The sequence below is a fragment of the Lepus europaeus genome, chromosome 16 (genome assembly GCF_033115175.1).
Source record: "Lepus europaeus isolate LE1 chromosome 16, mLepTim1.pri, whole genome shotgun sequence".
Taxonomy (NCBI): Eukaryota; Metazoa; Chordata; class Mammalia; order Lagomorpha; family Leporidae; genus Lepus; species Lepus europaeus.
In genome coordinates, this window is record NC_084842.1 from 6,691,275 (window position 1) to 6,712,059 (window position 20,785).

Genomic DNA, 20,785 nt, shown 5'->3' on the forward strand with positions numbered 1-20,785 from the left:
TAGGGACCAGCAATAGCATATTGGTAGTGGTCAAAAAAGAGGCCTCAGAGGGAGGATCCAGAATAGTTTTCAAGAACAATGGGTTGCAGGGGCCAGCATTGTGGTACAGGGGGTTAAGCCACTGGCTGTGACACATGGACCTGGGAAAGCAGCAGATACTGGCCCAAATGCTTGGGCCCCTGCCTTCCACACAGCAGACCTGGATGGAGTTCCTGGCTTTTGGCCTTTGTTTGGCCCAACTCCAGACTTTCTGGCCATCTAGGGAGTCACCCAGCAAACGGAAGATCTTTGTTTCTTTCTGTCTTTCCTTCTCTTTTTGTCACTCTGCCTTTCAAATAAATAAATAAGCAAATATTTTAAAAATGGGCTGCAAGGCATGCTCTTACCTGTGTGTGCACTCCCCCCTCTCCGAAGAGATTAATGCCCACCCCTCACAAGCACCTGGTAAGGGATGTGCTGTTAACAACTTTCCTGGGTGGAGAAAGCAAGGTTTGGAGAGGTTAGACCTCTTTTCTAAGTTCACACTCCATGATTAAAGAGTCAAAGCCACAACCCATGCCTGTCTACTTTTAAAAGAAGCTTCTTTTCTTCATGCTGCATTTTATGTATGACTGATATTCAAATTTCTCCACTGCCCCAGGAAGAAGGCAATGTTTTTCTTGATGGAGTTTGCCTAGGTTATCGGGTTTGGGGATTATTCGAAGGCAAGCACAAAATGGCAATGCAGAGATCAGGGAGTCTAGGTAAGGTTGGAATGACTTAAGAAAGCAATAAATTCTATTAACTGCAATACTCTGTAATAGTCTACTCTGAATGCATGGATTACGAAAGGCCATACTTTGCGAAGAATATTTTGAAAAGAACAATCTCTTTTAGGCTTCTTGGAATGCTAACTCTTTAGTAACGAGTTAAGAAGATTTCCTCTGAGTCTAAACTCTACATGTGAAAATGCCCAAACCCGGAATATCTTTGATGGTGATAAAATAATAAGCTATATGAGTTTTAACTACTTTTGCTCATGTCATTAGGGCTATGAAACTTCAGCACATGTATTCAGAGAATGATTTATAAATCTATTTGTGAATTAGGTAAGCGAGGTTTTGTAGAACTACAAGAACATCTGCTGGAGGCTGGCACAGTGCAGCAGATTAAGCCAGAGCTTGTAATTCAGCCTCCCATATCAAAGTGCCTGTATAAGCCTGGCTGTTCTGCTTCTGATACAGCTCCTTGGTAATATGCCCAATTACTTGGGTCCCCGTCATCTAAATGGGAGACTTTGATGGGGTTCTGGGCTCCTGGCTTCAGCCTGGCCCAACTCTGGCCTTTGAGGCCATTTGGAGAGAGAACTAACAGATGGAAGATATTGCTCTCTCTCTTTCTCTCTTTCTCCTTGTCTCTCCTTTTCTTTCATTTGGCCTTTCAAATAAATAATCTTTAAAAATAAAGTGTTCTATTGGTATGAAATCTCATATTTTTCATTCATTCATTCAATTAACATCTGTTCAACTTCTAATATGTGTGAAGTAATGCTCTAAACATCAAGAAGACAGTAGCAAATGGGGCAAACAAGTATGTTACAATGTCTCACTTAAAATAAACTCACTTAAAACTTAAACTAAGGGGCAGGCATTGAACCATTGCAGGTTAATCTACTGCTTGGGACATCTGTGTCCCATATCCAAGTGTAGACTTGAGTCCTGCCTCTTCTGCTTCCAAACCAACTCCCTGCTAATGCACTTGGGAAGACAATGGATGATGGCCCAAGTACTTGGGTCCCTTCCACCCATGTGGGAGATCTGGACAGAGTTTTAGGCTCCTGGTTTTTGCCTTGAACAGCAGCTGCTATTGTAGGCATTTGTAAGACCTCTCTTTTTGTCTCTGTTTCTCCCTCATTCTCTGTCACTCTGCCTTTCAAATGAAAAATAAATAAATCTAAAAAAAAAAAAAAACCAAAAAAACAAAAAACCAAGCCAAGACCTTTTGGGAAAACAGAAAAATAGCCTAGTTGTTCAGTGATGAACCAGAGCGAATGAAATGATAGCAGTTAGTAGAGGAACAGTGAGTGGACTGAACCATGATATGTTTCAGAGGTCAGTGTGAGAACTTGCTAATGCATTAGATATGGATTCCAGGAAAGGGGGAGATGAGGGCTCCTCCTCCTTTGGTTGAACAATTGGGTACAAAAAGGTAGAATTAACTGAAATGCAGAGTAACGGAGGGCAAGAGAGTCAGGCCAAAGGAATGAGGAATTGATTGTTTCTCTTCACCACATAGGATTCTGGGTGCTAACGGACAATGTAACGTTAAAGTCAATGGACATTTGGAACTCAGGGAAGACAGAACAGCTGGAGCTAGGAATGCTGGAGTTAGATGCATTTCTAGGATATTTACAATGATGGACTTGGATGAGATCACCATGGAAGAATACAAATATGGAGAAGACAAGGCAGCTTAGGTCACAGCTGTGGAATGTTACAAAACTAGAAGGTACGCACTGAGCTGTATCCAATACGCTTGGCAAAGAAAGGTCAGTGGGAAAAGAAAAGAATCAAGAGGGTGAAGAATCATGAAAGTAAAGAAAGGGTTTTCAGAAGACAGCAATCATACACATAAGATGCTGCCAATGGCTAAGGGAAGCCATGGAAGGTGACCCCTAGAGAAGATCCGTGTAGTAGGAATAGTAAGTCTAATTGATTTGGTTGTGTAATAGATTATGCTAGGTTGCTTTTTATTTTTCTTTACTGTTTTTAAAATATTTGGTTATTTATTTGAAAGTCAGAGTTACTGAGAGAGGAAGAAGAGATAGACAGAAAGAGAGAGACAGAGAGAGAGAGAATCCTCCAAAGGCTGATTCACTCCCTAAATGGCCACATTGGCCAGGATTGGGCCAGACTAGGCAAAAAACCAGGAGCCAGAGGGTTTATCTGGGTCTCCTACATGAGTTCAGGGGCCCAAGCACTTGGGCCATCTTCTGCCACTGGATTGGAAGTGGAGCAGCTGGGCCTCAAATGGGCTGCTGGCATCACAGGTGGTGGCTTTATCTGCTGTGCCACAGCACCAACCCCCAAGGTTGCTGTTTAAGAAAAGTAAAAAAAGGTCCAACAATGTGACAGTCATACACACACACACACACACACGGACACATATACATGTATATATGTGTATATATATGTAGAACTGTTGAGGCAAATAATCAACTTATTAGCACAAACTGAATATGCCATGGGAATTAAGGCACTGTGCCACTACATCAGTATGTCAGGACACCCTATTTCCCCCTCCAAAACTGTCACTCCTTAAAACGCCAGAGAGTTTTGAAATCCAAGAGTAGCTGAATTCAGTAGCATCCATCGACATAATCTCTGTGCCCTACCTTCACCTGGCACATAGGTAACATCGCCTATGGCCAGAGTTTATCAGAATCACTCTTGACAACATCTCACTGAGTTCCTGGCCAACATAAGCTAGAACATTATGGTTGACTGAGGCTCTGCAAGGCTGTTTCCCGGCAGAACAAATCCATCATGCGTAGGAAACGTGCTTTGGGGACTTGCTCTCTGCACAGGCAGCATAGAAGTTCTCAAGGACCACACCCCAAAAATCAAAGAAAGAAGCAAACACAAATCACTGTACTGTGGAAGAGATACATCAGGTTTCTGTGCCAAATAGCAGAAAACCTGCAAGGATGCAATTGGTCTAGGGCAGGTGACTGTTAAAGAGCTGCTATTGTAGGCAGAAAGCTACACTTGGGGTTTTGTACTGGGTCTCTCTCTCTCTCTCTCTCTGTGTGTGTGTGTGTGTGTTGTGAGCAGATTAGTCAAAGTAGTCCCCCCTCCACACACCATGAGTGGTGCCTTCAGAGTATCGGCAGCAGCACAAAGTGCATCCTTTCTGAGTTTCCAAGTAGATTTATAAGATTCTGCACAATGAGGCAAAGAATAAGCTTGAAAGAACTACATCAGCAAGCCAAGAGAACGCAAGCAGTGATGAAAGTCAGCAGGAATAGAACACCAGGTACTTATATTTCTAAGGACTGAAATACTAGGATATTTAGGACTTTTAGGTATAAAATTAAAGGATGAAATCACAAACATAAACATTCAGAAAGATACTACTGGCAGGCCAGCATTCGGGACACCCACATTCCAAAGGAGGGTGCTGATCTGAATCTCAGATACCCCACACATTATTTATTTGAGTTGCAGAGAGAGATGGACACACACACTCACACACACAGATCTTCCACTCACTGATTCACTTCCCAGATGGCTGCATTGGCCAGGGCGGGGCCAAGCCAAAGCCAGCAGTCAGGAGATTCTTCCAGGTCTCCCACATGGGTGTCAGGGGTCCAAGCATCTGGGCCATGTTTTGCTGCTTTCCCAGGCCATTAGTAGAGCTGGATTGGAAATGGAACAACCAGGATGTGAACCGGTGCCCATATGGGATGTTGGCATTGTAGGCAACAGCTTTACCTGCTATGCCACAATGACGGCCACTGCTCTACACCTCTGACCCTGCTTCCTGGCAATGCTCCTGGGAGGCAGTAGATGATGGCCCAAGTTCTTGATTTCCTGCCACCCACATATGAGACCTGGATGGAGTTCCTGGCTCCTGGATTTGGTCTGACCTAGCCTTGGCTGTTGTGGGCATTTAGGCAGTGAACCAGTGCATGGAAGATTCCGCCTCCCTCTTCTCTGCCTCCTCTCTTCTGTCACTTTGCCTTTCAAATAAATAATCAAAAAATACTATCAGGATTAAATGTATATTTTGCAAAAATATAATTTGTATGACTAGGAATTGAACATTTAATTATTACATTTTAAAGATTAAGAATACACAGCATATCAGAGATAGCTGAAGAAGTAATTTTTAAAATGAAAGATGTATTCCAAGAACCTTCAGAATACTGAGCTGAATGATGATGGAAATGCAATTATGAAATAGATTTTTAAATATATAGAAGATGTTTTCAAAGTTTGTGCAAATACAGCGCCAGAGGAGATTACCAATAACATGGAAGGGATACAGTATTTAAAGAAACAATAGCCAATCTTCACAGTAAGAATCTCATAAAGAGAACATATTCCAAATAGGATAATTAGAAATTCATATTTAAGTTTATAATAAAGTAACAAAAACTGAAAAGGAATTATAATTTGCAAAACAGACAGTAAGAGTGGGTTTTGGAATGACAATCCACTCCTTCAAAGTAACAGCGCGATCCAGAGGACAAACAATGAAATGATTTCTTGTAGGCATTGAGAGAAAAGAACCTTAAGCAAATAATTTTGTACCCAAGAAACAATTATTCAAGAATGAGGATGAGTCATGGACAGTTACAGAGATACAAAAACTTTCAGTTTTTATGAAATTACCACAGGGCATTTGGTAGAATTCTTACAATGTGAATCTAAGAGAAGTGCTATTATTACAGGAGAACATTTGAGTTACAAGATGATATGGAGGGGCCGGCACTGTGGCCTAGAGGGTAAAACCGCTGCTTGCAGTGCCAGCATCCCATATGGGCGCCGGTTCGAGTCCCAGCTGTTCCACCTCTGATCCAGCTCTCTGCTATGGCCTGGGAAAGCAGTAGAAGATGGCCCAAGTGCTTGGGCCCCTGCACCCACGTGGGAGGTCTGGAAGAAGCTCCTGGCTCCTGGCTTTGGATTGGCACAGCTCTGGCTGTTGTGGCCAACTGAGGAGTGAACCAGAGGATGGAAGACGTCTATCTTTCTCTTTCTTTCTCTCTCTCTCTCTCTCTCTCTCTCTCTGCCTCTTCTTCTGTCTCTGTGTAACTCTGACTTTCAAATAAATAAATAAATCTTTAAAAAAACGATATGGAGCAGATAAGCTAGAAGAAATGGAGGAATTTCTAGAAACAGACTACCAACCCTGAATCATGAAGAAATAGAAACATGACCAGATTTATAAGTGGCCTGGAGAATGAATCAGTAATCAAAAACCTTCCAACAAAGAAGGAAAAAAAACAGATATCATTACTAATGAATTATACCATTAATCAACTAACAGCAGCTAATACATTAATATACAGTTAATACTAATATATTAAAGAGCTAACACCAGTTCTTCTCAATTACTTCCAAAGAATGAAAGAGAACAGAACACTTGCAAACTTATTTCATGAAGCCATTTTCACCCTAACACCAAAGCCAAAGGTGCTACAAGAAAAGATAATTACAAGCCAGTGTCCCTAATGATACTCAACAAATGCCAGTAAAGGAAATTCAACAGTATGTTAAAATGATTATATACCATAACCAAGTGAGATTTATAACTGGGGTGCAAGGATGGTTCAGCAAACGTAAATCAATTACTGAGATTCACCACGTTCCCAAAATAAGTCATAAAAATCACACAATCATCTCAACAGATGCAGAAAAAACATTTGATAAAATTTAACACTTCATTATAAATTAAAAAAACTCTCAAAAAAGTAAGAAGAAAACAAAATTACCCAAATATAAAATGGCTATATAAAAAATAAATAGGTAACATTACACTTAATGATCAAAGACCGAAATCTTTCTTAGAAGATCTGGAACAAGGAGAGGATGCTCACTTCTATCAATTATATTCAACATTGTATTAAAAGACCAAATCAGATCAATAAACAAACAAAAGAAACAAAATCCACACAAGTTGGAAAGAAAATAATAAAGTTATCTCTGCTTGCAGAGAACATGATCTTAGTATTAGCGAATTCTAAAGAATCCACAAAGAAATGTGTGTTAAGACAAAGAATTCAGTGACATTGCAAAGTATAAAATCAACAAACAAAATCCAATTTTATTCATATTAACTAACAACTTATCTGTAAAGAAAACACTCTCACTTACAACAGTATCAGAAAGACTAAAATGCTTGCAGTAATCTACTGAGCCAAAGTAGTGAAAGTCTTATACACACAATCGCAACCATTGACAAAGGAAATTAAAGAAGATGCAAATAAATAGAAAGACATCTCATGTTCACGGGTTGCAAGAATTAGTATTGTTAGTGTCCCTGCTACTCAGACTAATGTACAGAGTCAATGCAATTTGTATCAAATTATCAACGGCATTTTTTACAAAATAGGAGAAAATTCCTATAATTCACTTGGAAGTAAAAAGGATTTCAGATAGCCAAAACAGTCTTGAGGAAAAAGAATTAAGAGGCATCTAAGAAGACAGACAAGTGTCTTCATCCAACAGATATATGAAAAGATGCTCACCATAATTAATATCAGGGATATTCAGATCAAAATCACAATGATGAATCACTTCATAACTATTAGGATGGTTATGATGGAAACAAAAAGCAGAATATAGCCGGTGTTGGGAGGACATAGAAAACCTGGAACAATTACGCACTGTGGAATGTACCTTGTATGGAAAGCAGTGTGGAAATTCTTCAAAAAATTAGAGGTGTCATATGATCTAGCAGCTCTATTCTAAGCATATATGTAAAGAAATCTCAAAGAGATATTTGTACTCCCATGTTCAATGGACTATTATTCACAATAGCCAATCTAAATATCCACTGACAGGAAAATGAATAAAGGAAAAACATAAAATGGAATCCTTAGCCTTAAAAAAGAAGAAAACCCTGCTAAATATAGCAAGAAAGATGAACCCTGAGGGCATATTATTCTGTGGACTAATCCAGTCATGGAGGAGCCAATATGCTGACACTACCTATATGAACTATGTAAAGTACTCAAACATGTAAGAGCAGATAATAACATGGTGATTGCCAGGGGCTGTGGGGAGGGGCGGGACATCTACTGAGTTGGATAATCCTTCACTGATACAAAGCAAAGTCTAGCTCGAACTGGGAAAGTGGCAAGAAAAGCTTTCCTGCCAACGATTCCCCTACCAGTACACAGCACAAAGTGACCGTCTTGGGAGGGAGGGGAAGCAGAGAAAACCTTAATGATGAAGCCAAGACCACAGAGCCTGACTAATATTGAGCTGGTCAGGAGGTTCAAGAACCCCTGTTTCTTCCATAAACCTTGCACCCCACAGCAAGTAGTAACATTCTGGTGCTGAGGGAGGAACAAGATAATGAGGAAAATTACCTGTGGTGCAGGCATGCAGGGCCTACAGAAAGCTAAGGATGGAGTAGAAAAATTGAGAAAAGCTCTTAAACGTTCCATGTTCATCAATGACCACAGGCTGCTATAGCTGGTGCTAGAGGAATTTGAGATATATGGTACTTTGTAGCTACAGCAATAACAAAATGCAAAATCAGTTCAATTATTAATTGAACCCCAACTATCACCATCAAGAACAAGATATGTGCCAACTTTGAACACAAATACAATTTGTATCAGCCTGTACAGTTCTATGCATAATGCCTGGCATTCCACCAAGAATTGTGAGACTCAAAACAAAAAAAAAGCAAGAGAAAAAAAAAAAAAAACAAGAGAAAATTCATCATCAAGAGGATGCAACAAGGGCTGGCACTGTGGTGTAGTAGGTTGAGCCTCCACTGGAGGCACCAGCATCTGATATGGGCACCTGTTTGTGTCTTGGCTGCTCCTCTCTGCTAATATCCTGGGAGGGAAGTGGAAGATATCCCAGGCACCCATGTGGGAAACCCAGAGGAAGCTCCTGGCTCCTGGGTTCGGGTCGGCTCAGCTCTGGCTGTTGCAGCCATTTGGAAGACATTTCTCTCTGTCTCTCCCCAAAAAAGAAAATAAAAAAAAGAGTATGCAACAGTTAAAACCATTACAGGCAGATAAAAATTTTTAATAAGAAAATAAAAACTTGAAGAAAGAAGTTAAATAAAAATGCTAGAAATAAAAGACAATATCAAAAATGAACAATCCTAATGATTGTTTTATAGTGTTTGTATACATGGATGAAAAGAATACGGAAATCTACAAAGAGATGCAAGATATTCTTCCAAATGGCACACAAGGAATAAAATGGCTAAATGAAAGATATACAAACGTCAAAACAACAAAGCATCCAAGACTTGAGGGACAATATTTTGTGACTAAAAGATGTGTAATTGCATTTCAGATGCAAAATACAGAATTGGAACAAAAAGAATGAGAAGACAATGGCTGAAATTTTTCCAAATTTAATGAAAGACAACATGCCACAAATCCAAGAATTCCAGGGAACTATGAGCTGGGTAAGCACATACACAAAATTACACACCCAGACACATTGTAGTTAAACTATTTAAAATTAAAGAGAAAGTTACAGTCATGAAGTTAGCCAGAGAAGAAAGATTATATATTGAGGAAAAACAAGAATTACAACAGACATTTCATCAGAAACTATGAAATTATGAAGACAATGTAACAAAATATTTTTTAATATCTCATATTAGTAGGGTATATTTGTTACAGTTAATGAATCACTTAAGCTTCTCTTATTTTTTTAAAGATTTAATTTTATTGAAAGGCAGAGTTACAGAGAGGGAGAGACAGAGAGATCTTTCATCTGCTGGTTCTCTCCATGGATGGCCACAATGGCTGGGGCTGGGCCAGGCCAAAGTCAGGGGCCAGGAGCTTCATCTGAGTTTCCCACGTGGGTTACAGGGGCCCACACCCTCAGCTGCTTTTCCCAGGCCATTAGCAGGGAGTGGGATCAGAACTGAAGCAGCTGGAACATGAACCGGCACCTATATGTGATGTCTGCACTGTAGACAGTGGCTTTACCCGCTATGCAGTGTTGGCGGTCCAGCTTCCCTTGTTTTTTAATTCAAACTCCTCTTTCCCTCCCACCTCTCCTAGCCTCCAGTAACCACTATTCTGTGTTCACACTGAAGTTTTAAAAAAAGTTTTTCAGCTCCCACATATAAAGAAGAACATGTGGTGTTTATCTTTCTGTGTCTGACTTATTTCACTTAACATGATATCCTCTGGTTCCATCTATTTTGCTAAAAATGACAAGATTTCACTCCTTTTCTACAGCTGAACAGTATTCCACTGTGTATATATAGCATATTTCTTTATATATTCATCTGATGATGGACACAATGGTTGATTCATATTTTGGGCTATTGTGGACAGTGTTACAATAAACATGATGGAATAGGGGTCTCTTTGATATGATTTCATGTTTTTTAGATGTATGCCCAGTAGTGGGATGGAACAAAATCTCGAGAGTTAAAACTAAAAAAAGAAAAGCAGCACTATTGCTTTTTTAATATTGTATTGCTGCCTTTTAAATAAATGAATCTTTATAAATTTTTTTGAAAACTCAGCAAAACTTAAAAAGCATCATTTTAGGACATATATTTATACTGTGACAAACCCACAAATAAAAAAATGCTATGTAGAAGATCTCTACATTATTTAAAACATTCTATTACTTGAATTGGATGTTAGGCTCAAGAACATTCACTATACCACTATATTTCATAGTATTCACATGCTATTTTTATCATGTCACTGTACTAGAAATTTTTAAAAAGTAATAAAATATAAAAGTAGATGAAATCTTTGCATATCTCAATGAATACATCTAAAATATCTTAAATAAAAAAAGCATTATTCCATTTTTACATAATAACAATGCTGACACAGATATATAGTCCATGATTATACATGTATTTAAAATTATAAAACATAAACTAAACTGGAACACTCCAAATTAATGATAATGGTTACCTTTATTTTTCAATATTAAGAGGGAAAATAGATGAGATTGGGTCCAGGTTCCAATAAAATTTGAAATTTTCTGTTATATTTCCCTTAACTAAAAAAGCAATTTCTAAGTACAATATAATGTTTAAATAATTACTTATTAATAGTAGTTACATAGTATTTCCAATAGTATTCCTAAATTTTTATTCTTCACAATTAAAATGATAATAAATTAAAGGACCTATGGAAATAGTGACAAGTTCTGAGTAGAGTTCCTAGGCTTGGAATTCTTTGTTTTTCTGGTACCACCTCTGTCTCTGTGTGTGTGTCTCCCACAAGCATTTGTTTAAAAGGTATGATTGTTTAGAAATCCCTCTGATTTTGGCAATTTTAAAATTTACTTTATATGAGTATAATTCATCTGATTATTATTTATAGCACTTGCCTACTTTCCGGCCGAACTGTGGTCTTTTTACTTTTTATTTGTTGAACTCTTTATTTAGGGGAGCACTAAGCTTTTGACCATAATGTAAATTAAAAATGTTATCTCAAAAATAATAAGTAAAATATATTAATTTTAAAAATATACAAATCTCACAGAAAAGGATCTTTTGAATATTTCTTTCCTCCAAACAGTTTGGCAAACTGAACCTGTTAGGAATGAAAATCTAGGGACCAGTAACAACCCAAGTTACATGGGAGCCTGAAAAAAAAAGAAAAAAAAATCTGATTTACTGATCATGTTTGCATGCTAAATTTTGATATTTTGCCAATGAATATATCTAAAATATCTTAACTGAAAAAGTGTTATTCCAAGTCTATGTTATTAGTATAGCTAACCAGGTTTTTTTCTTATTCTATATATGGCATATTTTTGTCCTCTAATTTTTAATATTTTTATAGTATATATTTAAACTATCTCATAAGCATCATATAGTTTGGATTTTATCATTCAATCTGAGTGTTTTTGCTTTTGATCAAATTGTCCATTTGTATTTTCAAAATCTAACATATCACTCTTTAATTATTATTAAATTGTCTCTTTTTTGATTTTTGCCATCTCTTTTACTTATTTGAATGCATTTTATAAATACAACTTTAGGAACATAGTAATCCTTCCCACTGTACCCGCCCTCCCACTCACCCACATTCCCACCCCTCTTCCTCCTTCCTCTCCTATGCCCAGTCTTATTTTTTACTAAGATCTATTTTCAATTAACTTTATACACAGATTAACTCTATTCTAGGTAAGGAGTTCAACACTTTGTATGAGAAAGAGAAAGAAAAAGAAAAGGAAAAAGAAAAAGGAAAAGAAATAGAAAAAGAAAAAAAAAAAAAACTGTGCCTCAACAGTCTAGACAGGGCTGTTCAAAGTCATTGCATCTCCAAGTTAATTTTTCTTTTTTTCTTTTTTTCCTTTGAGAAACTTAATTATCTTCGAAGAAGAACCCAAGAATGATACATTTTTGTGAACATTTAGACATAACTATGACTTCTGAGACATCAGAATATTCTATACTTGGTCAGCGGTGTTCATGACCTTCCTTTGATTGTCAGAAATGCTGTGCTATTTAGGGAATTTTTTATGATGGCCAAGTGGCTTCAGAAAGTCTAGGGAGTTCCATGCAGGAGGTAGATACTCTCTGCCCCAGACCTGGTATTTCCTTGCCTGGCACTGCAATTCCCTCAAACAAACAAACAACAACAACAACAACAACAAACTCTTCCAAACAATACTGGCTAATAGAATCTTATCTATTGCAGAAGCAAATGAGTTCTCAAGTTTAGCGAATAGAACTTTGCTAAGGCCAGCTGTACCACTCCCTCAATTCAAGATTTCCTTTTGATCGGTGGTTAATCCCCAGATACGTTGGACTGAGGAGCAGGTGAGATATTAAGTCTTTGCCTTTACATTAGGGTCATTCATCTGGGGCTTGGTCGCATTTTTAGTATTTATTTTAGTATAAATTTGAATGTGATAAATCGTCTTATTTTATATATATTTCTGATAATGTTCCTTTTTTTTCTTTATTTGTAGAGAATATTTTCTCTGGGTATAGAACGCTGGGTGGTCAGTTTTCTTTTTTCAGAACTTTAAATGTGTTTTTCCCTAGTCCTTTAGCCTTCATTGTTTTGGAAGGAAAGTCAACCTTCAATCTTATTGTGGCTTCTATGAAGGTAATGTCTTTTTCTCTCTGGATGCTTTAAGCTTATTTTGATTAGAAAACAGTGTACTATCATGTGTTTAGGAATTATTTTCATTGATTGTGATTGGGGTTCAAATATATTCTTGAATGTGTGGCGTAATGTCTTTTTTTTCTTAAGATTTATTTATTTGAAAGGCAGAGTCACAGAGAGGCAGAGTGTAAAGGCAGATAGAGAGAGAGGTCTTCATCCACTGGTTCACTTCCCAGATGGCTGCAACAGCCAAAGCTATGCTGATCCAAAGCCAGGAGCCAGGAGCTTCTTCTGGATCTCCCACGTGGGTGCAGGGGCCCAAAGCCGGGACTCAAACAGGTGCCCATGTGGGAAGCTGGCACTGCAGGTGGTGGCTTCACTCGCTGTGCCACAGTGCCAGCCCAGCATGTCTTTAGTTTAGAAAAATTCTTGGTCAGAATATCACAAATATATTCTTTTGTCCCATGTCTCTCTTGCTCTCTTTATTTTTCTGGGATGTCAATTACATTTTAGATATTATCACCATGTCCCATGTCTCATATGTATTTATATGTATTTCCCTTTATTCTTCTCTGTGCCTTATTTTATCTCTTTTTTTACACTTACAACTTTACTTCTGATTTTTTTAGAATAATTTCTTTGAGAAATCACTTGGGTAAATTTCTCCATCTTGTCATCCAATATCTTAGGCATGGAAATCAGAGTTCATTTACATCTGGTCTTAGGTGTAACAAGTAGATAGATCATGTGTGGGGCATTCCTATCATCCATTTCTCTTGGCTTTTAATAATTTCCATCATTCATTGTTGTTTACTTACTCATTTCCTGAAGATAAAAAAGAACAAAAGAGATAGGCAGCATTGTCAAGAAAGAAACAAAGCTTAGCTGGCCTATCTGGAGGTTAATTTAAGTTGCAAGAGGAAAAATTAAAATTGACTGCAGCCATGTCTATTGAATGGTTGATATTATGTATAAAGAGTACAGAAACTCTGGGTAATGTTAATTTCCAGTAGAGAGGATTTGGATTTTACCTGTAGGCAATTATAGTAGGGATTACGCATCTTCATGTAATCAGGAAAAAGAGGAATCAAAGTTGGATTTCAAACTTTGTGAGAACTGTTCTATTTGTAGTGTGAAGTAGTCCGAAGGAAGAGTATGTCCAGGGGCTCGACTGAGAGCAAGGTTGTTCGTCTGGGCCCATTTGCCAGGCCAGGTCTTGAATACCAATGTTCATCTCCCTAGCGCCATGAGCCTGGCAAAAGCTCTGCTTAGCTTTCTGGCTTCTTAACTGATCCTTTATTCAGAGCTGCTCAACCTCTCATGCTGAAAATATTAGCAATAAATACATTCTTCATGGAAAAAAGCACAGGGACTCCTGCTCAATGTCTTCCAGTTCTCTTTTCTCCAAAAAATCTGATCCCTTCAACACCTGGCTATCCTGATAGCCCTCAACTCCATTTTTTTCCCTCCTAGCCTCATGAGGCTTCTGAAAGCTCTGTGCTTTAAAATTCAGCTTGATCTCCGGTCCAGTACCACTTACTAATTGGCAAGTGCCTTCAGGGGAAAGCAGCAGAGAACGGTGAACTCACCTCAAAGTTTTGCTTTTCGCTTGGATCCTACCCTTTCAAGTTCTTACTGCCTTTATTGCTCTCTGATTACTTCAAACAGGCCACTTAGGACTTTTTTGTGTCCATTTCTAATTTTTTGTTGTTGTTGAAGGAGGGTTGGTTTGCTCCAGCTGCTCTCTCATAGCCATATAGCAAAAATTAAAAGTACAATGTCTTAACAGAAAAAGCAAAACGCTCTGTCTTAAAAACCTGGCAGCACAGGGCCTCCACTCTTGCGTGACAACAATGACCAGAGGCAAGTGACCTGACTTTTGCATTTCTGTTACATGCTCTCCGGGTCTCCTCAATTATCTGAGTTACCAAGTGATCAACAAGAGTCAAAAGAGAAAAAGACTGATAACCACGCTCTGAGTAATGCCAACCCCTACTTGTGCCGCAGAAGAGAGAGCCTAAGGTATGTGGGATAGCGTACTCAAAGTAGAATGCACTGTAGAAGACTGTTGGCTGCAGACACTCAGGGAAGACAATGTTTCAGTACGAAGGGGCAGAACAACTATGGAATGGTGTGAAGGCATCAAGGCAGCTCACCATGAACTCTTCCCCTATACAGAGTGATGCAAATGCAACCAATGGCCTTGCAAAAAACCATTTTTAGTAGAATAATGGGGGTTTATGGCTAAATTGCGGTGGCTGAAGTTGTGAATCAGTATGGGAACAAAAAGAAAGGAATGATTGTGGACATCTGGTTAATATGTTAGGGGCAGGAAGGCAAGAAAATGTTATAGAAAAACCCCTAAACTAGTTGGAGGGGCTGCACTATAACCTCCAACCTGGGCCCACTCACCCGACACAGAGAGTCACCCACTGGGGCATGGTGGAAGAAAGGAGACATTGATCACAACAGAGAGGGCAAGGGGCCAGGCAGCTCTTGCTTAATTACCAGGCTCCCTGAGGAGTTAAGACAGTGAATGGCACAGTTCAAAGGTGTGGAGGATAAGGACGGGCGTGACCACCGGGTGTTCAGGTTCCCAGTGGGTCAGCGGTACTTGTGGTCTTCCTCACTGGTGGGTGATACTATGTTCTTTACGAGAGCTTCAGTCAGCCTGGGGTTGGCATGCAGAGTAGTTCCTGCAATCCACTCCCTACCCTCACCCCCTACTACACCCCCCAGAAAAGCAGCTCATTGAGACAACGCTGGCCATCAAGATGTGAGTTACTGGAGGGAAAAAATGACATCACGCATTCAGGGAAAGCAGCTCCACTCCCAGGAGTCCGTGATCAGTTTCAGTCTCAGGTTGATTTGCAGTCCAGAGACAGGGCAAAGATACCTCCAGCAGAGGGAGAAAGGCTGGGAGCCCGGGGCCTGGTGGTATCCAGCATTGTATGGGGGGCTCTTTCAAAAAGCCAAGGGGGTCTTCAAAGAGTTCATGAAAAATACATTTCATAAAAAACAAAAACAACAACAAAAACAAACAAACAAAAAACCAAAAAAGCTATGCATGGATTTTAAACGTTTTGGCATCCAAATGAACTTATCTTTTCATTCCATTTTCCATGACATTTTCACCCATGTAGGGTAGGGCAATGCAAGAGAGCAGTGGCCCTTTATCGCCTCCTGGGTACGCCTGGGACCTCCCACTTTCTCACAAGCCGAAGTGCTTTAGAGACACTCCTCTCAAAGGCAAGGGAGATGAAGAGAGCTAGTCCGCAGCTGTGGGCCTCAGCACAGGAGGAGAGAAGGCTACAGGGCCGGCTGCTGGCTGAGGCAGCTTGCCCCACCCGCCTGACCAGGGGCCGCTGGGCGGCAGGGAGCCAGCGCAGGCTCCAGTGCAGAGAGAGAGCGTTCCGTTCCGAAGACAGCCACACAAAAGCCACACGCTTTTTCCCTCTCAAAACCAACGGGAGGGAGGGCTGCCAGCTCCCGGGATCTGTTAATTGGCTCCCCAGTAAAATTGCCGAAGCAGCCTGCCTGATAATGATTGTAAATGACAGAGAAGATCAGGTTTACCTTGCCACCTCCCTGGGGACGCGCAGCCGGTTTAGTCGAACTTCGCATCAGCTGCTCAGGTTCCTTTCTTCTCGGAGCAGGGCGGCTGGACTCATCCTGTAGTCTTTCAAACCCAATTAGCATGAAGGCCTCCCTCCAGTTCTCCCTCCGGATCCCAGCAGCCCTGCACTCCCGGCACTGCCTCCCTTGCTCCTCACTTTCCAGGACCCCCAACCCACACAGATCCAGAATCTGAAGTTAGGACTCCCGCTGGAGGTTGGGGCGCTTCGCTTTATTTGGGCTGGGAAAAACCACTCTTAGCTGCAGGTTAATTGCACGCACCTCATTCAATTCCAACCTTCCTTAATCCTCTAGAGTTCGAAAGTTCTTAGCTTGAAGATTTTATAATTTATCGGAGGGGTTTGAAAGGCACCACAGGTCTGAAATAGTGAATGTGCCAAACAGCAAAAGGTTGGAGGGCGGAGTTTTCAGTAAAACTACGTCTTCAGCTCTTTCTGATTTCCTAGAAACGACTGTATGGGGTACTAGAAAAAGTCCATGGAAAACAGAGTTACAAGGTAAGTTTATTTTGGTGTAAAGAATTTTGGGATCCACGCATACGAAGGGTCTTTCAAAAGCTCGTAGTGCACATCAGAGATACACTGTGCACCTGCAGGTGTTGCTGGTTTGCAGCCGGCGTTTCGCACTGCAGGGCTGAAGGATGTTAGCAGGCTGCCTCCAGCTTGCTCCTCTTAACCCAGCTGTCTCTCTCCTCCACCCGATAGGTGGCACTTCAGCTTGTCTCCAGGCCTCCTGAACGAAGCCAGCCGTTTCAGAGGACCTGTTGGCGAGTTCTCAGAATAACAAAGGGTGAGTTATTGAGTGGAGCAAAGTCTTGATTTCTGTTCCGGTTTCTTGTTCCAGACAAGTGCTTGGGAAATAGGACAGCTGCTGAGAAAGAAAAGCTCTCGACAGGAGGCCAGGTACCTTCATCTGGATTCCAGGTTCTTGTCCCCCGTGGAGATAAGGAAGCAAAGCAGAGGCTTCCATCATTTGCACAGAGAACAGGATTGACTGAAAAGTGAGAGTGAGCATACGTTCACCTGTGAGTGTGGGCTGCCTTGAGTGGACCAGAGTGTTGCCTACGGGGAGTGACAGGGAGAGAAAGCCCAAGGAGTCCCTCCAAGCATGCTGGCGCAAACGAGGGCCTCTCCCCATCTGTCTGTTTTGAGGGGGTGGTACCGTAACTGAATAAACAGATGGGGTGGGGGACTAGCCTGGGTGAAGATTTCTGGTGTTGTGAGGGCACCACTCTGTGGAATTATGTTCATCCTGGTGTTTCCTGCTTCCTGGTCCTGGATGAGACACAGGTGCATCCTGGGAAGGTGGGCATGTTAGCTTGACAGGTGAAGGGATACCATTGCATTGGAGGACTGGCAAGGACTCCAGCTTACCTATCTAACTCCCCGCCAAGATCCCCTCCTGTTCTTTGTCTAATTTACTAAATTGAACATTGAATTTTTAGTTATTTATTTAGTTTTTTTTAAGATTTATTTTATTTATTTGAAAGACAGAGTTACAGAAAGAGGTAGAGACAGAGAGAGGGAGGTCTCCCATCTGCTGGTTCATTCCCCAGATGGCCGCAACAGCTGGAGCTGCGACGATCCAAAGCCAGGAGCCAGGAGCTTCTTCCAGGTGTCTCACGCAGGTGCAGAGGCCCAAGGACTTGGGCCATCTTCTAGTGCTTTCCCAGGCCATAGCAGAGAGCTGGATTGGAAGAGGAGCAGCCAGGACTAGAACTGGCGCTCATATGGGATGCAGTGCTTCAGGCCAGGGCTTTAACCAGCTGTGCTACAGCACCTGCCCCCCTCAAATTAATGTTTTACAAAGTTCTTGATTATGATAATTATTGGGGTTATATAGAACTATATATATATTAAAAATATTACAAAAAAACCCAATTGGCTAATTAGATACAGAATAAACACATGTGTAACAACATTTAGGTTTGAAGATTCTAAGGGGCCAGTGCTGTGGCATAGTGGGTAAACCTGCCACCTGCAGTACTGGCATACCAAATGGGCTCCGGTTTGAGAGCTGGCTTGCTCCACTTCTTTAAAAGATACACACATCTTAAGTGCATAGCTCTGTGATTTTTACATATAGATATGCTCAAGAAACTACTACCCAAACAAGGCTCACTTCATAATGGGAGTATATTAGGAGTAGACAAATTGTCTTAATGGTGAAGCACAATTTATTTTGTAAAGATATGCTTATTAGAAATGGGGAAAGAGTACATCTGAGTATTAAGGTTACTTAATGACTGTAGAGACAATTAGTGTCATCAGGACCTATTGCTTCCCTGTGATTAGACTCACATGGACCAGTGATGTTAGACTTCCCGTTGTATCATGCCAAACCCATTTCAATTAAGATGCCAAATTTCAACTTTTATCTGTAAGCTCTAACTTGTCAACATACAGAAATTTATGTGGAACATTTTTTGGTAAATTAGCTCCACTGTAATAAATTGGAATTTAAAAATGTCCCTTTACCCCTCCTCAGGAGATGTGTCACATCCACCTTTGATTCCTGTCAAGGAGTTCACTGTTTTTCTCTTTTACAGACCCATTCGCCTCTACCAATGATATCTTGCTAAACCTGTCTTCAGCTCAGTTACTTTAGAATCTGCTCATGAGTCTTCCATTCCTTTCTGGAACCAAGGAAAATTTGAAGTTCTGGCTCCAGCTTTCTATTGTTCCTATTGTATTTCACATGTTGTTCACACCACACGTAGCTGTGGGCCCAGATCTGTCTGCATGGTTGTGACTTCAGCATTCAGATGGGAAATGAATGCAGATCTTCTCTGGGCTCCCTCACAGCAGCTCAGTCATCGTACCCTAGCCTCCCTCTGCCATGGAATTCATCTGGGGCAAAAGTAATCGAATGCAATTATTTGGGGGTGGGCATTGTGGCATAGCAGGCGAAGCTGCTGCCTGTGACACCAGCATCCCATATAGGCACTGGCTAGAGTCCCGGATGCTCCACTCCTGACCCACCTCCCCGCCAATGGCCTGGAAAAGCAGCAGAAGGTAGCCCAAGCGCTCGAGCTGCTACAACCAGATCATCCACAGAGGCTCCTAACTTCTGGTTTTATTTATTTATTTGAAGGCAGAGTTAGGGGAGAAGGGGACTGCAGGGAGAGACCTTCCATCCTCTGGCTCACTTTCCAGATGGCCAAAACAGCCAGAGCTGGGGCGTCCTGAAGCCAAGAACCAGGAGTTTCTTCTGGGTCTCCTACATGGGTGCAGGAGCCCAAGTACTTGAGCCATCATCCACTGTTTTCCCAGGTTGATTGTCAGGGAGCTGGATCAGAAGTGGAGCAGCCAGGACTCGAACCAATGCCCATATACGATGCTGGAGCCGCAAGCAGCAGCTTCACCAGCTATGCCACAGTGCTGGCCCCAAATAATAAAAAAATCTTTTTTAAAAATTAGATTTAATTATTTGTCTCTCTTCCTTCTGAAAGTATTCTGGGAGCACAGGAGGGAGAGGAGGAGTGGGGTCTGGAGAAAGAACACATCATATTAGCAGAATCAAGCAGCAGGGGAACATTAGTAAATGACCTTGGGTATAACCAGACAACATAGCAGAACACGAGCTTTCTTCCCAAATGATGCATAATCCCTCAGACAGCAAAGGAAACTCGTTAGTCATTTTAACATGTATGAAATAATTCTGAATGCCAGGGATGCACAGTGGCCATTGTGTACTGTCATCATACCTGACACAGAGTAGGAAGCTGGCAGGTGAAAGCTAGAAGGAGATCTCTGTCCTGATCCTGACTCGGTTCTTTCGGCTCTTCCTGCCTTTGAGTGATGTCACCACCTGGCCCCTGTCTGTTCTAGGCACTTTCTCACAGAAAGAGAGGGTGCAAGGGCTGAAGGGGATAAACAATCCTGTGAAACAAAACAAAATCTGCAAGCTGGATTTAGTTCTCTAACGGAGAGCAGTTGAGCAATGCTGCATGCTAACCCAGACAATATGATGCACGGTCTCAGTAGGCAGAATTACAGAAGAGGCAGCAGGTTTAGCTCGAGAGCCTCTGTGCTCTCATGGACTATATGCTGAATGGACAGGAAACCACTGCTTCAGCTAAGAACCTCCTTTGTCAGCGACAGAGAAAAGAACCACAGGATGGGAGACCCCACAGGCCTGCTCAGAGTACACAAACACACAGGGACACAGTCTTGTCTTCCCATGACAGCAGGAAGTGCAGGGTGATCTCCGGGTGCTTGATGCTCACAACCATCACAATGGACTCAGAGATGCCCCTGTTGAGGGTGTTGGTGGCCCAGGAGGTACCTTTGCAAAGTTGCTTGTAGTGATGTAACTGCTGAAACGTGACCAGTAGTTCTTGATGAGGTAGGTCTGTCTGTGAGGGGA